The sequence below is a fragment of the Electrona antarctica genome (assembly GCF_951216825.1).
Source record: "Electrona antarctica genome assembly, chromosome: 2".
NCBI lineage: Eukaryota > Metazoa > Chordata > Actinopteri > Myctophiformes > Myctophidae > Electrona > Electrona antarctica.
Window position 1 is genome coordinate 30,836,376 of NC_136807.1, and position 16,044 is coordinate 30,852,419.

A 16,044-nucleotide genomic window follows, 5' to 3' on the forward strand; every position below is an offset into this window, starting at 1 on the left:
ACATGTTCGCACCATGCAATGCACCAGGGACAGTCATCGATTTGGCATTTAATTGGCTATAATAATAACACATGGACGGTGGTCCGGCGCTCATTATATGTGGGTATGCTATATTCACTGACCAGCTGTTGGCTTTATATTGACAGCTTCAATCTGAGTTTAAACACCGTCATTATTATTGCAATTGTGCAATAAAGGAATGGATTCTTTCTTTGTATAAAATACCGAGAAGAATTTGTATGGAGTTCATACGCTGCATCCACACACATACACACGCCAAAAATCCAAATCAGTTTTACTCACAGATTGTCTGCCAACGACGATGTACCTGCCACGAATACTCAAACGAGGTATCCGTAGATCCCCCCTGAAGTTGTAAACTTCCAGTTTTTCTTGGAACATAAATATCTTGTATTTCCATTAAAAAGGGGAAAGCACTTGGAGGCGATGCGCGACGCAGCGACGTGTCCAGGAGGAGAGAGAGAAAGAGAGAGAGAGCGCGCGCGCTGCGGGGAGCTGTCCAGTGGCGCTCGGTGCTGACGAGACGAGGTGGCTGAATCAACACCAGAGAACGACTGTCTCTAACATCAACAACCAGAAACCAACTCCCATCTACATAGCGTCAATGTCATCTGAAAGTCGCCCCCCCTTCTCCTTTATGGACTGCATGGCACAGGCACCGATCTTTACTGTGAATTTCCTCAACATTTCATATAGGTGTAACATTTGTTTTTTGGTGTGTTTGTTGTTTTGTGTGCCTGATGATCGATAACTCACATGGAATGGATAGATAGCCTACTTTTGTCTCGAGCTCCCATTAACAAGCAAGTTTGTGCAATGGCAAAGAAACTCATAAGGCTGAGATGACTATTTGAAGCGATTAATGCTCGATTTGTCAGTATTTTTTCAGTATTTATTTTCTTCTTCTCCTTGTTCTTTTCTTTTCTGCAAACACAGAATTGAATTTGTTAAAATTGGTAGGCTATAATCTCTGCGCCCTCCTCTGCGCTCCCAACTCAAAACCTGACACCCTAAAACCTCCCTCAAACGAAATTAATCTCGTTGTGCAAAAATGGAAACATTGAGGGCAGTGTAAGCACAATTAACAATTCCAAATTAGCATATTTGGAAAGTGAGACAGCGCAGTTAGCGGCTGTCTGCTTTCTGGCAAATGTGATAAGAGAGCCCGTCAATAAAGGGAGGGAACAGTCGCTGATTGTCTAAGTGTGTCTGTAATCGCATATAAACCCAACGTCTCCAGAAATGAAGGGATGATGACAGAGGAATAAACTCGTGGACTAATCTTTATACTCTCACATTTTAAAAGACACCACTGCTTCAAGAAGTAAGATTCAAGCGGGGGGAATTTAGCCGGATGTTTTTTGTATTTTTTCTTCTCTTGAGAGGAAAAGAGAACAGTCAAGGTGCTTGAGTCCAAGTCTGACTTTATTTTTTATTTATTTGTATGTCCTTGCTTTTCTCTAGACCACCAAATAAGAAGATAGAAGAAAACAACACTGTTCTTTTTGGACAAATACTTCTGGAAAGTTATTAAATGGTGAGTTATTTTGTATTTATTTATTACATTTTAATTTTCAAAACGTGTGTTGTTGTGATTGTTTCTTATTGATCCCCTGAGGTAAATTCAGGTGTCATTGCAGCAACAGCAATGAGACAAACATGGATAGGTATAGGCTACAATACAGAGGAGAGCCAAACCAAGATAAATAAGAATAAATATAAATATGTATAAATCTAATTGTTCATTATATTTATAAAAGATATAAAGATTACAAAAATCTTAAAAGTAGAACAACATGGTTAGCTCAAATGAATATTTAGCATGTTTTTTTTTCTTCTTTTTTTCTGCTAGTCACCCAAATCTGTTTTAACTTTTTCAGCAAATCCATCGTCAAATCGTCTTGTTTGTTTTAGAAAACACCAACATTTAGTTTTAGAAAAAACAACAACATTACCACTTATTATGCCATGTGGTTTGTTTCAAATCATAATGCCATACAAATCTCCATTCTTTATCCTTGTCTATTTTTGTTTTCAAACTCCAGATAGTGCGTAGTTATTTTCAGTGTCATCTGCTCATGTGTATACAGACAGATACTTGGCTCAATGTCATGTTACAGGGGTTGCTGTGACTTTGTTAACAGTGGAATAAATGGCTGGCAATGCTCTGGTGGTGTAAGTTGAGGGGCATTAAGGCAATAGAGCAGCTACAGTGCATGTGAGTGAGAGGGCACCAGATGGCAAACCAATGAGGGGTGAACTAACCCACTAAATGATAGCACATGAAATGCAGCATTTAAACTCCCATCTGGGTTGCCGTGCCCTACGGACAAGAGTGTGAATCATGACACATATTTACACACCTGCTGATGGAGTACGCAGACCATGTCGGATGGGCTGGTGACATGTGCCCTGCCAGCTGACCTCCTAACCCCGTAGCTTTTGTTCCACCCTCCCTCTGCACCTTATCTACAGACTCCATGGATCCTATAACGTGCTTCATTAAGCTCCAGTTAATGGTGTTCTGATTTATTTATGTTTTATTTTGCGAAAGGGGTTAGCAGTATGGGTAATTCACCTGACACATGGTTTCATGAAGGCTCTCTTTAGAGCACTGGCTAGATCATCACAGAACGTTTTGACATATTGACAGAAACATGTTATGAAATGAACAGCAGCAGCAGATGATTCAACAGCCCTGCTGCATGGTGTTTGATGGAGAATTTGCCTGGAGGGAAATTGCTAGACGACTGTGGCTCTCTTGAATGTTAAATCAACTCAGAGAGTGTACAAATGTAACCAGCCTGGACCTGGTCACTCTCAGAGGTAAATGCACATATATCTAATCTATACATGCCCAATCCATCTTTACAAACAGCGGTTGGGCAAAGCTATAGCAATATCAGAATGAGCACACATGCATGTTGTGTGTTTGGATTCGGTCAGATTGTCAAATGAAATATGTTGTCCTCACATAATTATATGCAAACCTCATACTGAGAATAATTCAGAAAGGAAGATTATAAGCAAATATTATGATTTAATAAGAACAAATATTTCTGGAGTTTCCTGTGCATCGGCTACACCAAGGAACATAATGAAAGTCACACTCAACATCTGCATTTTTAATCAACATTGATTTTGATTTTGCCACCTCATAATAACACGTAGCCTTCAGTCAGATTATCTCAGTTTGAGATAAATCTTCATGGCCTCATATCTCTCATCATCAGTGTGTCTTCATGTCCTCATATCTCTCATCATCAGTGTGTCTTCATGTCCTCATATCTCTCATCATCAGTGTGTCTTCATGTCCTCATATCTCTCATCATCAGTGTGTCTTCATGGCCTCATATCTCTCATCAGTTTGAGATAAATCTTCATGGCCTCATATCTCTCATCATCAGTGTGTCTTCATGGCCTCATATCTCTCATCGTCAGTGTGTCTTCATGGTCTCATATCTCTCATCGTCAGTGTGTCTTCATGTCCTCATATCTCTCATCATCAGTGTGTCTTCATGGTCTCATATCTCTCATCGTCAGTGTGTCTTCATGTCCTCATATCTCTCATCATCAGTGTGTCTTCATGTCCTCATATCTCTCATCATCAGTGTGTCTTCATGGTCTCATATCTCTCATCGTCAGTCTTATCTGCAGTCTTCATGGCCTCATATCTCTCATCAGTTTGAGATAAATCTTCATGGTCTCATATCTCTCATCATCAATCTGCAGTCTTCATGGCCTCATATCTCTCATCAGTTTGAGATAAATCTTCATGGTCTCATATCTCTCATCATCAATCTGCAGTCTTCATGGCCTCATATCTCACCATCAGTCTGAGATAAATCGTCATGGCCTCATATCTCTCATCATCAGTCTGCAATTTGAGAACACAAATGAACTGATTAGCATGATGATTGGTGATTAGCATACTGATAATAACAGATACACATATTTTATTCATATTGGTGCAGACTTGTTTTCTCCGACAGTTCAAAATTGTTTACACGATCCATTTGTATTTGTTCTAAACAAGTTATTTTATGTAATTGTGATTGTATGTGCTTTAACATACAATAATATTAACAAACTAGAAAAAGTGCCCTTCTGGGCACAGGTCTCCACCAGGAGGATAGGAGTGTGTGTGATGTTTGGCAAAATGTTTAGGAGTGATATAAACATGTTTTTTTGTTTGTTTGTTTCTTGCAACAATTTTCTTCATTTTGTTGAGGAAATGCAGAGCCAGATCACTCATAGCATCTCTGAGGATAGAATTCTGGATGAGCAGGACATGTGCAGCATTTTGTAGAAAACAGGCTACTCCTGAAAACTTTGGAAGGCAATCTTAGCTAATCAGTGTAGAATCTGAGAAATCCAACAAGCTCGTCTTGATCACATGACTACAGAAATCATGTGTACCGATTTGCGTGAGATTTGGATGAAATCTGTGGACTAACATAAACAATGTGTTTTGCAGAAATCTGCCTCATGGTGGCGCTATAACCGGCAGATGTGGAGGGATGCAAGGAAAATGTTTTTCCATGGCCTCTAGGGAGTGCACATACATACGTTGTCGATGCAGTTATAGGTAAAAACAGGAATTGGCCTGTTATAGCGCCACCGTGAGGCTGATTTGGGAAAAAAATTGTGGCATGTCGTCCTCGGCCTAGTGGAAATGTGCGTGTATAATTTCATGGAAATTGGACACTGTGTTTGTGATTTGTGGCATTTTGTTCGAAACGGACCAATCATGTGAGCTTTGGAAGCCAATCTTAGCCAATCAGGATGGAAGATGGGAAATGGTGCAGATCCGTGTTGATCACATGACTATGGAGATAGTGTATACCGAATTGTGTGATGTATGGATAAAATGGAGTTATCTACAGAAATGTGTTTTGCCTAAATCGGCCTCATGGTGGCGCTATAACAGGCCGTTGAGGAATATTTGGGGCAGAGGTTCGTCGTTGGCATCCAGGGAGTGTGTGTGCAAAGTTTGGCATGGATCGGGCCAACGGTGCCGGAGATTAGCTGATAACGGACGGACGGAAGGACGGACGGAAGGAAGGAAGGACACACGGACGGAGTGCAAAACATACTCTCTCCCCATGCCTTCGGCCTGGTGGAGACAATCAGGAAGAGATGAGCAATGTTTACAATGTAAGAAACTTAAATAAAGGTATCTAACAAACCTAAAAAAGGTGAAATACCATTTTATGGCTAAATAAATACAATAAATAGAATAAATAACATAGCAAATCTGTAAATAAAATACCAGGATCTATCTCCTTGATGTTATGCTCTGTGGAGTGGGTTGTCACGTGCGTGCGTGCGTGCGTGCGTGCGTGCGTGTGTGCGTGCGTGCGTGCGTGCGTGCGTGCGTGCGTGCGTGCGTGCGTGCGTGCGTGCTGTCCACAGACGGACACACACACACACACACACACATACACACATACACACACACATTCAAAATATATAACATTTTTACAACCAAAATGCATGGCTGAGACTATACAGTATGTTTTGCACCCCTTCCATCCATGTGTCTGTGTCCGTGTGTGTCCGCCTGTGGACAGCTAATCTCTGTGGACAGTGTGTCCGTGTGTCTGTGTCCGTGTGTGTGTCCGTCTGTGGACAGCTAATCTCTGTGGACAGTGTGTCCGTGTGTCTGTGTCCGTGTGTGTGTCCGTCTGTGGACAGCTAATCTCTGTGGACAGTGTGTCCGTGTGTCTGTGTCTGTGTGTGTGTCCGTCTGTGGACAGCTAATCTCTGTGGACAGTGTGTCCGTGTGTCTGTGTCCGTGTGTGTGTCCGTCTGTGGACAGCTAATCTCTGGCACCGTTGGCATGATGACAACAAAACTGTGCACAGACACTCCCTGGATGCCAGAGCAGAACCACTCCCTGGATGCCAGAGCAGAACCACTCCCTGGATGCCAGAGCAGAACCACTCCCTGGATGCCAGAGCAGAACCTCTGTCCCACTCCCTGGATGCCAGAGCAGAACCTCTGTCCCAATTCTTTCACATGGGCCTATTATAGCACCACCAGGAGGCTTGTTTTACCGTTTTTGTCCACTCCAAACATCATGCAAACCGGTACGCAGTTTCTCTATAGTCATTAAACGAAACGGGTCTTTCGGATTTGTCATATCCCATCCTGATTGGCTATACGATTGCCTTCCAAAGTCTACAGGAGATGCTCCATTTTGAACAAAATGCCTCAAATTATGAACACGGGCGTGCAATTTTTGTGAAATGTTGCACGTACATTCCCACTATAAGCAGAGGAAAAAATGCCATTTGAAAATGTTCAAATTAGCCTCATGGTGGCGCTATAACAGGCCAGATTCTTGTTTTTAACTATTAACTGCACCTGCATAAACCCATAATCCCTGGAAGCCCTGCCTTGTATATTACTTTTTATATTACTCCTACATGATCTCTATAGTCATGTAATTACAGTGAGACAGATCTGTTAGATTTTTCATATTGCATCCTGATTGTGAAGTTTTCAGGAGTGGCCCGTTTTGAACAAAATGTCACAAATCATGAACGCAGTGTCCAATTGCGGTGAAACTTTGTACGAACATTCATACTTGCGCCACCAGTAGGCAGATATTTGCAAAACCCATTTATTTTTAAATATTAAAAATCACGCAAATAGGTACACATTATCTCTATAGTCAAGTGATCAAGCCGGATCCGTCCAATTTTTCATATTCCGTCATTGCTGGCCCACAAAAGAGGGTATGCGCGTGCGTGACATCATCATCATACCCGGAAGTTATGCGGCCGGGGACACCTACTGAGTAGCAAAGAAATACTTTCTGGCCTTGACAGCCCATACATCCAAACAGAAACGTCCTGTCTGATTGCATTAAACAACGTTAAACTCACTTTGCCACTCACGTTATGCATGCCCTCTATAACCTACCTGACCTGGCAGACACTTCCACTCCGATGAGCACTTTTTGTAGTTGTCAATGTGTTTATGTATAATTCTATCATATTAAATACCAATTGATTGATTGATTGATTAATTGATTGATTCATAAAATGCATAGCTGTCAAAGGTATAAAACACAATAAAACTGGAGCCTTTATTTCCATTGTGGTTCCATGAGTCATCATGGCTATGCAGACACTGTTATGTTTCTGGTCCTTCCTTTTCTCTCTCTCTCACTGTCTCAATTGTATTTAGAATAACATTGAGATGAATAATGTAATATTATATCCATTCTTCGAGTATATGTGTCCAATTGTGTCCAGGATTGCTGAAGATACATTTTCCACCTAGATATAAACACATAATTGGGTGAGTGATCGCTTGCAGGAGAATGGTTTAGTATTAAGTGATTACAATTTATCCCTATACCCACACAGGGCGTACTGACTGAATTGATTTCATACCATGAAATGCACCTCAACCCCCAAAATAAAATTCACACAGTAAAATTCTCACCGAGACTGAGAGTGTACAAATGGAAACAAACAAGTCCATTTGGCTCCATGTGTACATTTAGAATATTGCTAATGATCTTACTGTGCACAGCCCCTTACTTTATTCATCTGTGTTCCATTCAATGCCCAGCCTCCCAGAAACTAAAATGACCTCAAGACTAAAATGTTATTTGACTACGTGGTAAAGCATTTGTTTAGCATGACCTAAATAGCTGTGATGTGAATGCTCCAGCAGTTCTCTCTCTCTCTGTCTCTCTCTCTCTCTCTCTCTCTCTCTCTCTCTGTCTCTCTCTCACTCTCTCTCTCTCTCTCTATCAAAGCAGAGAACTGCTTTGGCTTGATTTGTGCATTTGTTGTGACCTGTGGGATGCAAGAATCAATTATGTGGTTCAGCCAATGGACACCAGGGCCAGGGACAGAGCCTCCTCCACGCCACGGTTCCATGGTTCTGATTTCACCTTCGAAATGAGTCACATTGTAGTATTTGTCTATGAGCATTTTCATACGACATTATCCATCCATTCACTTATTCCATCATTAAAAGGGTTGGCTGTAGTGGCTCAGGAGGTAGAGTGGTTGTTTGGGAACTGAAAGGATCCTGGTTGATATATCCCCGGCTCGATTCCTGGCTTCGCGTCGAAATGTCCTTGAGCAAGACACCGAACCCCTAAGCCCACAGTAACTAACTACTCCCGATGAGGGTGTGGTGCCTCCATCGTCATTTTGACTCATTCAATTGAGCGATTTTTTGGGTGAACTACTCCTTTAATGCACATTTTAAAGTGCGTTGGATGACGGTGCTATAGAAATGGAGACTGCATTTACCAACTATAAATGCCAGCCACGGATAGTGGAGTAATTTCATTTTAAGCTTATAAGACAGCTAAGACAAGTCCTGTGAGTCCGACAGTGTTTGCATCGACACAGTGGTGTATGTATGCAGTCAGAAGATGTCTGGCAGACTCACAGCCCTGTCTGACAGCCAACACGTTTATGGGGATTTAGTAAACATATGACCTCCATGAGAACCGGTATGGGGGCACTAAATCGCTTCAAATTTTGTACATGCGTTGCTAGGCAACAGCATAATCGGTCTCGGTCTCCCTGCTCTCGTATATACGTCTCTCTGGTGGGATTGCTGCGCCGCTATCACTGAAAATGTTTAATTAACTTCCACAAAAACTCCATTAATGGCAGAGATTAAGGTTCTGAGGGTTAAAAAGAACACATCAGTGGCGTACCCAGATATTATGGAACGACGAATGTGCAAATGTGTGTCAAAGATGAACAAAACGGGGGCCTTTGAAATGAAATAGCCATCGTAGGCTGCATGCGACTGTTAGATTCTAACTTAGCTGTAATGGTTTCAATAAAGGTGACAACATTTTACTTTAATGTACTTGTTTGATTGATAGATTGAATACTTTATTAACAGTTTGCAAAAAGTACAGATGTACAGTAGGCTACATCATTATCATCATTACATTACACAAAATGCCCTGATGGCTTGTTTCCATTGTGGTCCTGTGTAGTGTGTATTCATCATAATTCAATTCATCAATGCATACAGTATTGATTGTAGTTAGGGTTGTCCCGATCCGATCATGTGAACAGAAATCGAGGCCGATCACGTAATTTTCAAATGATCGGAATCGGATCGGGAGCAAACAAAAAGTGATCAGGACATATATTATCAATATTATATCCATAGCATGATATTAGACTGGATATTGTCTGTGATTTGGGATATTATATTATATTGTATTACTGTCATTAGTCCGACAACCTACCTCAAACCCTAACCTAACCATAACCGCAAGCATGGAGCCGCACATGTTCAACTGCATCCCCCATAATTTGATGAGACTTTAAAAGGGCAGTATTATGCGTGTCTTAAGTACCAGGTCTTATTACTTAACTTAAGACCTGGAGGCGTGATCAATGCCATTTGGCTATTCTGAGTGGCCAAACAGCATTGACCTCCAGGTCTTAAGTTAAGTCATAAGACCTGGTACTTAAGACACGCATAATACTGCCTCTTAGACCCAAGATTTAAAATATTTTGCTGTCGTGATGAGATTTTGTCCACATGCTGTAATGATGTGGTACCAGAGAGACAACAGGCAAATGTTGATCACTCTCCATCATTTAGCTGGGACCACCTGGAACCCCCTCAAGTACCACTGGTGGTCTCTGTACCACTGGTTGAAAACCACTGTTCTACGTCATTCTGCAATTATATTCCAATAACAATTCCCTCATAATACAGTATATGGGGTCGTGGTATAAAAAAGTTTGAGAACCCCTGCATTATAACATTATAGGTTTTGGGCAGACTTTATACTTGAGTGTATTACCTTAGTAAACCTTTTCATAAACACTTTATATTGCAATTGCTAGTTTAAAGTCATTTCTTTAATTTTATGTTTAGTAAAATCTGGTCCCATTCATTTTAAAATGAAAATGATGAAAGTAGGGTTTGTTTCTAGGGTTTCTACTGGTCCTATAGCAAGTGAAGACCCTCGCTGCGTTTGCAGCCAATAGTATATATTTTCTGTGCATTTCGGACCGGATATAGAAAGATGGCAGATTTGAAATCGCTGAAAAATAGTCTTCATTTAACGGTCTTAGAAACCAATGGCGAAACGATGTCCATATTTTTTTACGGTCTATGGCTCAAACCTATAGCATTGCAAGCCACTGCTTACTATATTATTGTGACTCAAAAAAGGCCCTATATGCAAATTGGATTGTATTGTTGCATTGTGTGTGTGTGTGTGTGTGTGTGTGTGTGTGTGTGTGTGTGTGTGTGTGTGTGTGTGTGTGTGTGTGTGTGTGTGTGTGTGTGTGTGTGTGTGTATGTGCGTGCGTGCGTGCGTGCGTGCGTGCGTGCGTGCGTGCGTGCGTGCGTGCGTGCGCGCGTGCGCGTTCCTCATATAACATACCTCTTCATCAGGTATAAAGAACATTCACTTTCATTGTCACAGCATGTTTTTTAATTGTTCTATTTGTTAACACACACCTAGACCACCAAATATGTACCAAATATGTAAGACAAAATGGTCACAGAGAAAGTGACAAGAGCCTACTGTACATCAGACCAAGTGACACAACGTCTTAGTGGCCCGTGGCAATTCAGTGTCCGGTGACACAACGTCTTAGTGGCGTGTGGCAATTCAGTGTCCGGTGAAGGAAAGGCCCACCATGCATTATCATCATCACCAGCAACAACAACAACAGCATCATCACCATCATCGTCATCACTACCACCAAAATGTTCGTCATCATAATCATCAACAGCTGTAGCATCAGCAGCAGCATCAGCATAGCGCCACCATCATCTTCATCACATCACATATGAACAACCCTAGACGTGCGGAGTTGTTCAGATGGTAGATTTAACAGAGGCCTGCAATCCCTTCTCAGCACACATGCAGGCCTCCTAATCTCCTCCATTCAACCACATCACTATGGAAATGGAGTGGGGCCAAGCCCTCACCCCAATTTACACCACAGTGTAGCTCGCCGTCACATTTATCGCTTCAAAATCTGTTATCTTTCGAGTAAATATTCGGCCTAACTTGTGCCATGTGGTCATGTCAATCACAACTGCTGTACCTCAACGTTCTGCCAAGCTTTCTACACCTACAGCATTGGTTCCCAAATGTTTTAGCTTGAGACACAAAAGAGAAATATGATGTCTCCCCGGGACCCATCTAGTGAAAATAAGCTAGTAACCCTACAATATATATACAGTATATTTGTTGCGACTGTAGGTCACAGATTACAATGAAAACCTGCAAAACCTGTCTGTCGTTCAATCAGTCACGCCATGCATGCACGTACCATTATTTCATCATTATTATGGCCGTCAGTCATTATGGCCGTTTGCTGCACAAAGTTATTAGTGCAGCAAAACTAGAGTTCTCAACATGCCCGAAAATGTAGGCCTGGCCCAGCTGGGGGCCCTCATCAAACCCTGTACACTCAAGACACTGGGCCCGCTGCCACCCTTATATGGAGCTGACCTATTCTGACATTCCATATTGATCTGACCTCATCAAACTCTGTACACTCAAAACCTGCTTCATATATGGCCAGACCTCATCAAACCCTGTACACTCAAGACACTGCCGCACCCTTAGATCTCCATGGAGCTGACCTGTTCTGACATTCCATATGTTGATCTGACCTCATCAAAACCTGTACACTCACTCAAAACCTGTACACTCACTCAGGTACAGAATTCATTCATGTTGATCTAACCCCATGCCAAAGCGCCAACGCTTGCCCAGCAGTCTGCCGTCACCCAGGCGGATGCGTGCACGCTTCTCGGCCTCAGGTCGCCTTACTGGTTATTTATTGATGAAATTATTATTTTTATAAAAGTTTTTTGAAAATCTCTTCAAATAATAAAGTAAATAAATAAATATTGGAAACGAAACGGTTTATGGTGGGTGTCATCTCCATGCATCATCAGGTTGTAGAATATTATTTATTATGTTATTATGTTGTGTTACTTATTCTGCTCAATATGACATGTCAGATTGTTACTGTAGGCCAAAACTAATTATTTTGTTTATTTTGCTGCAGCGTATTGTGACAATCAGCTATTTCCGGTGAAGAGATTATTGGTGTAGCACTGTAGAGGGAATAAAGGAGTGTCCCTAGTATAGAGCCCTGGGGGACTCCAGTCAACAAATTATAGGATTTAAGTCGTTATGGGCAAAATAATAATAATAAATCAATAAAAAACTTGAGGTGCATGGAATAGAATACTTTCATATTCCTGCAACCGCTATACCTAACAGTATATTCCATTGCTTCGCTTATCCTCTGGCAAAGTTGTGGGTGAATATTTGTCATGGTTTTAAAAGGTTTATCAGCTTCAAAGCTGAGTGCTGGTCGTCTAGCCCATCAGTGAGACCACACAATCATGCCAGCACTGACAAGAATGGGCTAGAGAGATGTGGCCACAATTCCTCATGTTAAGCTCCCGAAGTCAGAGCTCTTGCATAAAGCTTGAATTGAAGCACATTTACATGTGATATTGACGGCACATCTAATCCAGCGATTCCCAACCTGCGGGCCTGCATGGGCCCACTGGTGGGCCCTCAAGATATTGCAAGTGAGCCCCCAATTAACTGGCAAAACACTATGATTGTGTTGATGATATAACATTTATATTTAAAAAGGTTATGTCATGGTATTCTTCTCTTGAAAACATAGTTTCATTGTGCTACCTATAGAAACTTAATTATACTGCCGTGAACACTTTCAGAAGGTTAGGAACCACTGCTCTAATCCATCTCGGACCACATGTCCAACTCCCTCAGCATCGGCTTGAAGTAGAACTTCAGTCATTTAATATAATTACAAGATAAAGTTGGGATTAATCCCTATCAGCCTGGTCAGCGCTGTCCGATGTCAATCACATAGCCCATGAGCGCAGACGAATTCACGCGTCCGGGATAGTTTACCAGGCTAATGTATTAATCATGTACGCATATTTTGTAATGGAACATTTCACATAAATGTAGACAGTCCTGGTCTAAGCATACTTTAAATGACATTAGGAAAGCTGATATAAATAAATAAATAAATAAAAATAATACAGTGACGTTTAAGATTCTTTGTTTGTTTGTGTGTGTGTGTGTGTGTGTGTGTGTGTGTGTGTGTGTGCGTGCGTGCTTGCGTGCGTGCGTGCGTGCGTGCGTGCGTGCGCACTGCAGTGGTCAATGGGCCTGATTCATCAAGCAATTTATGCTCATATTTTGAGCGTACTGGGATTTCCGACGATTCCTACGTTACGTGTGGGTTTGGGCGCACACTACGCCCATTCTCACGTCAGCTCCGAGGCTGACTTAGCTGGGATCAAAGCTTAAGTGTATGTAAGAAGAATGCTTAGTCTTCATGCTGAATCAATTAATAGTCCTAAACCTCAAATTAAATATGTATGTGCCCAACATTTGTCAATACATAATAGGCCTATTAAAAAAGAAAGAGAAAAAAAATGTTTTGGCCATTATCTCTAGATGGTTTCTAGGTCCAATCTGCCAATCTGCCTGTATCATGTCGATACAGGCTGCCTCATTGGGCACATTGATCCGTCCCCATTTTGTCAGGGTATTATATTATTATAATAGGCTACTGTAGGCTACTGTATATTGATCACATCATGAACGCCCTTCTTTGGAGACGGTGTGCCACCGCTCAAAAACATGCTTAAGACCTATACCTTTCACTATAGGACTCCTAAGTTCACTATAGTTGTATTGCATTGCATTGCATTGCATTGCATTGCATTGCATTGCATTGCAGTGTGTGTCTGTCTGTCTGTCTGTCTGTCTGTCTGTCTGTCTGTCTGTCTGTCTGTCTGTCTGTCTGTCTGTCTGTCTGTCTGTCTGTCTGTCTGTCTGTCTGTCCGTCCGTCCGTCCGTCCGTCCGTCCGTCCGTCCGTCCGTCCGTCCGTCCGTCCGTCCGTCCGTCCGTCCGTCCGTCCGTCCGTCCGTCCGTCCGTCCGTCCGTCCGCCCGCCCGCCTGTCTGTCTGTCTGTCTGTGTAGTTTCTAGTACTCCCTCCTGTTGTGACTGAGTTCTTCTTTTCTCTCTTTCTCTTTCATCTCTCTTTCTCCGGGTTGCGCCCAGGCCAATGTATTAACTGGATGGGGGGCACACTACAAATATCAAACCTACCAGAAGGCGCCTGACGAGCAGGAAGAGGAGCCTGAGTATATATTTGCCCGGTGGAACTCTGGGCATGGTCAACATGGAAGGAGCACAGGTGTCCATCACAACACGAAACACAAATACATTATATGAATATTCTTTTTCCCCATCATCATTGTCTGTTATTGGCCGGAGAGGTAGTACCAGGTTTGATTCCAGACCTAAGCAATGTGTTGAGGTGTCCCTGAGCAAGACACTTAACACCGATATTGACGTAGAATTACGTCATAGCCAATCCAGAGGTTAAGCGCTAATGATGTATCTACACGTCAAATGGTCTTTATGGTGGTTTATGATAGCTTGCGGTTGTAATGCTACATACATTAGCATTGGGTTGCTAGGCAATGAACTAAACAGAAAATGATTGAGAAAGAAAATTGACGTGCGCATCCACTCTTTGTTGTTTACATCTTTTCAAACAGCCTTTACCTCGGATTCCTTTCCCAGATTGTGCCCCTGGTCAAAACAAGCTATATTCAACGGCCCACAACCAAGGAACTGAATAAAAGACTTGTCTGTCACAATGAGCAATATATCTCAGTGGCGTGATCACAGAAGCAGTACTTATACACTCTACAGAGAATTCCATTGGCTGGTTCAAGCTCGTGGCCAATGGGGACCACCCACTTATGCCCTTGAATAGAAGGGCATATTGACAAGAGTGTCTTTACAATAGAAGAAAAAAAACCTCATGGCACAAAACTGAAGTGTTTATGTGCCATTTTCAGCTGGTCTCACCTTTGTGTCAAATGAGGACAGGTGTCATAATTGGATAGACCTGCTAACATTACGTTGAGTTATCCCATTTTACTCTGCTTTAACTCATTTAGGTCAATCAGAGCAATAATGATTCACTCTCTACAGCGTTTAGTTCAGTTGCATTACAGCATCTTCCTAGAACCAAACAAAATCATGTTCTTAATAAAATATTGATTGATTGTTATATGTTCTTGCACATTTAAATGTAAGATTGCACAACGATTGGCTGGGAGAAAATCAAGTGTAATGGAAACAAGCCCCTGCAGCTTTTGTCTTATCCTTTTAGCCTATCTTTTGACTCTATACTCCTTACACATATGTTATAATAATAACATAATAATAGGCTATATAACCTCTAATATTTGCCATGTACAATTTCCCCATAATATTGTTTAAAGAATTGTGATAGATACCGGTAATTGTGATCTATCATTGCTGTGGGTATATTTGATGTGTTTACAGCCCAACATCCCTATAATGAACCAAATGAGATTCCAGTGATTATTATTTGAAAGCACAGCAGTCAATTAAAAAATAAAATGGCCACATTAGAATGTGTCAGTATATAGTACGCCTCATTCCATGGCAATTCTTTCAAGTGTGACTCTACATTCTGTGGCAATTAGGCTCCCAATCAACAAATTTGACCAATAATTAGTTACCTATTGACCCAGTCTCATATACGCTCGTGTTTCACATTCCATTGCCATGGACCCCCCCCTCTGAATTAGGTGATTTCAAGTAATTTGCCTGTGCGGTACGTGTCTCCTCCCCCTTCATCCCTTTTGAAGCAAGACCCAAATTCAGGAGAATGTAATGCAGGATGAAAGAAAATGTCTAATTCCTCCTTCCAGACAATACAGGATAAACAACTTAAGTAAGATAGAAGTCAAACCATCTCAGTACATGACGTGAAAAAAGAGGACAGGAGCTGACATACGGCTGACAAGACACAGGTGCACACAATCCACAATCAACAGAGGCTTTTGGCTGACGCTACAAGGGCACATGCAGGTAAACATAATGAAACACTTTTGTTTTCTTTTTTGCCAAAGGCTTTGTGGTTGTTTACTTTGTTGT

At 41.7% G+C, this 16,044-nt stretch overlaps 1 protein-coding gene across 1 annotated transcript in view; it reads left to right on the forward strand.

The window, feature by feature from the left end:
• Nucleotides 1-16,044, forward strand: part of LOC306917415 (troponin C, slow skeletal and cardiac muscles) — a 368,649-nt gene that overhangs the window by 328,548 nt on the left and 24,057 nt on the right. The window lies entirely within an intron of this gene.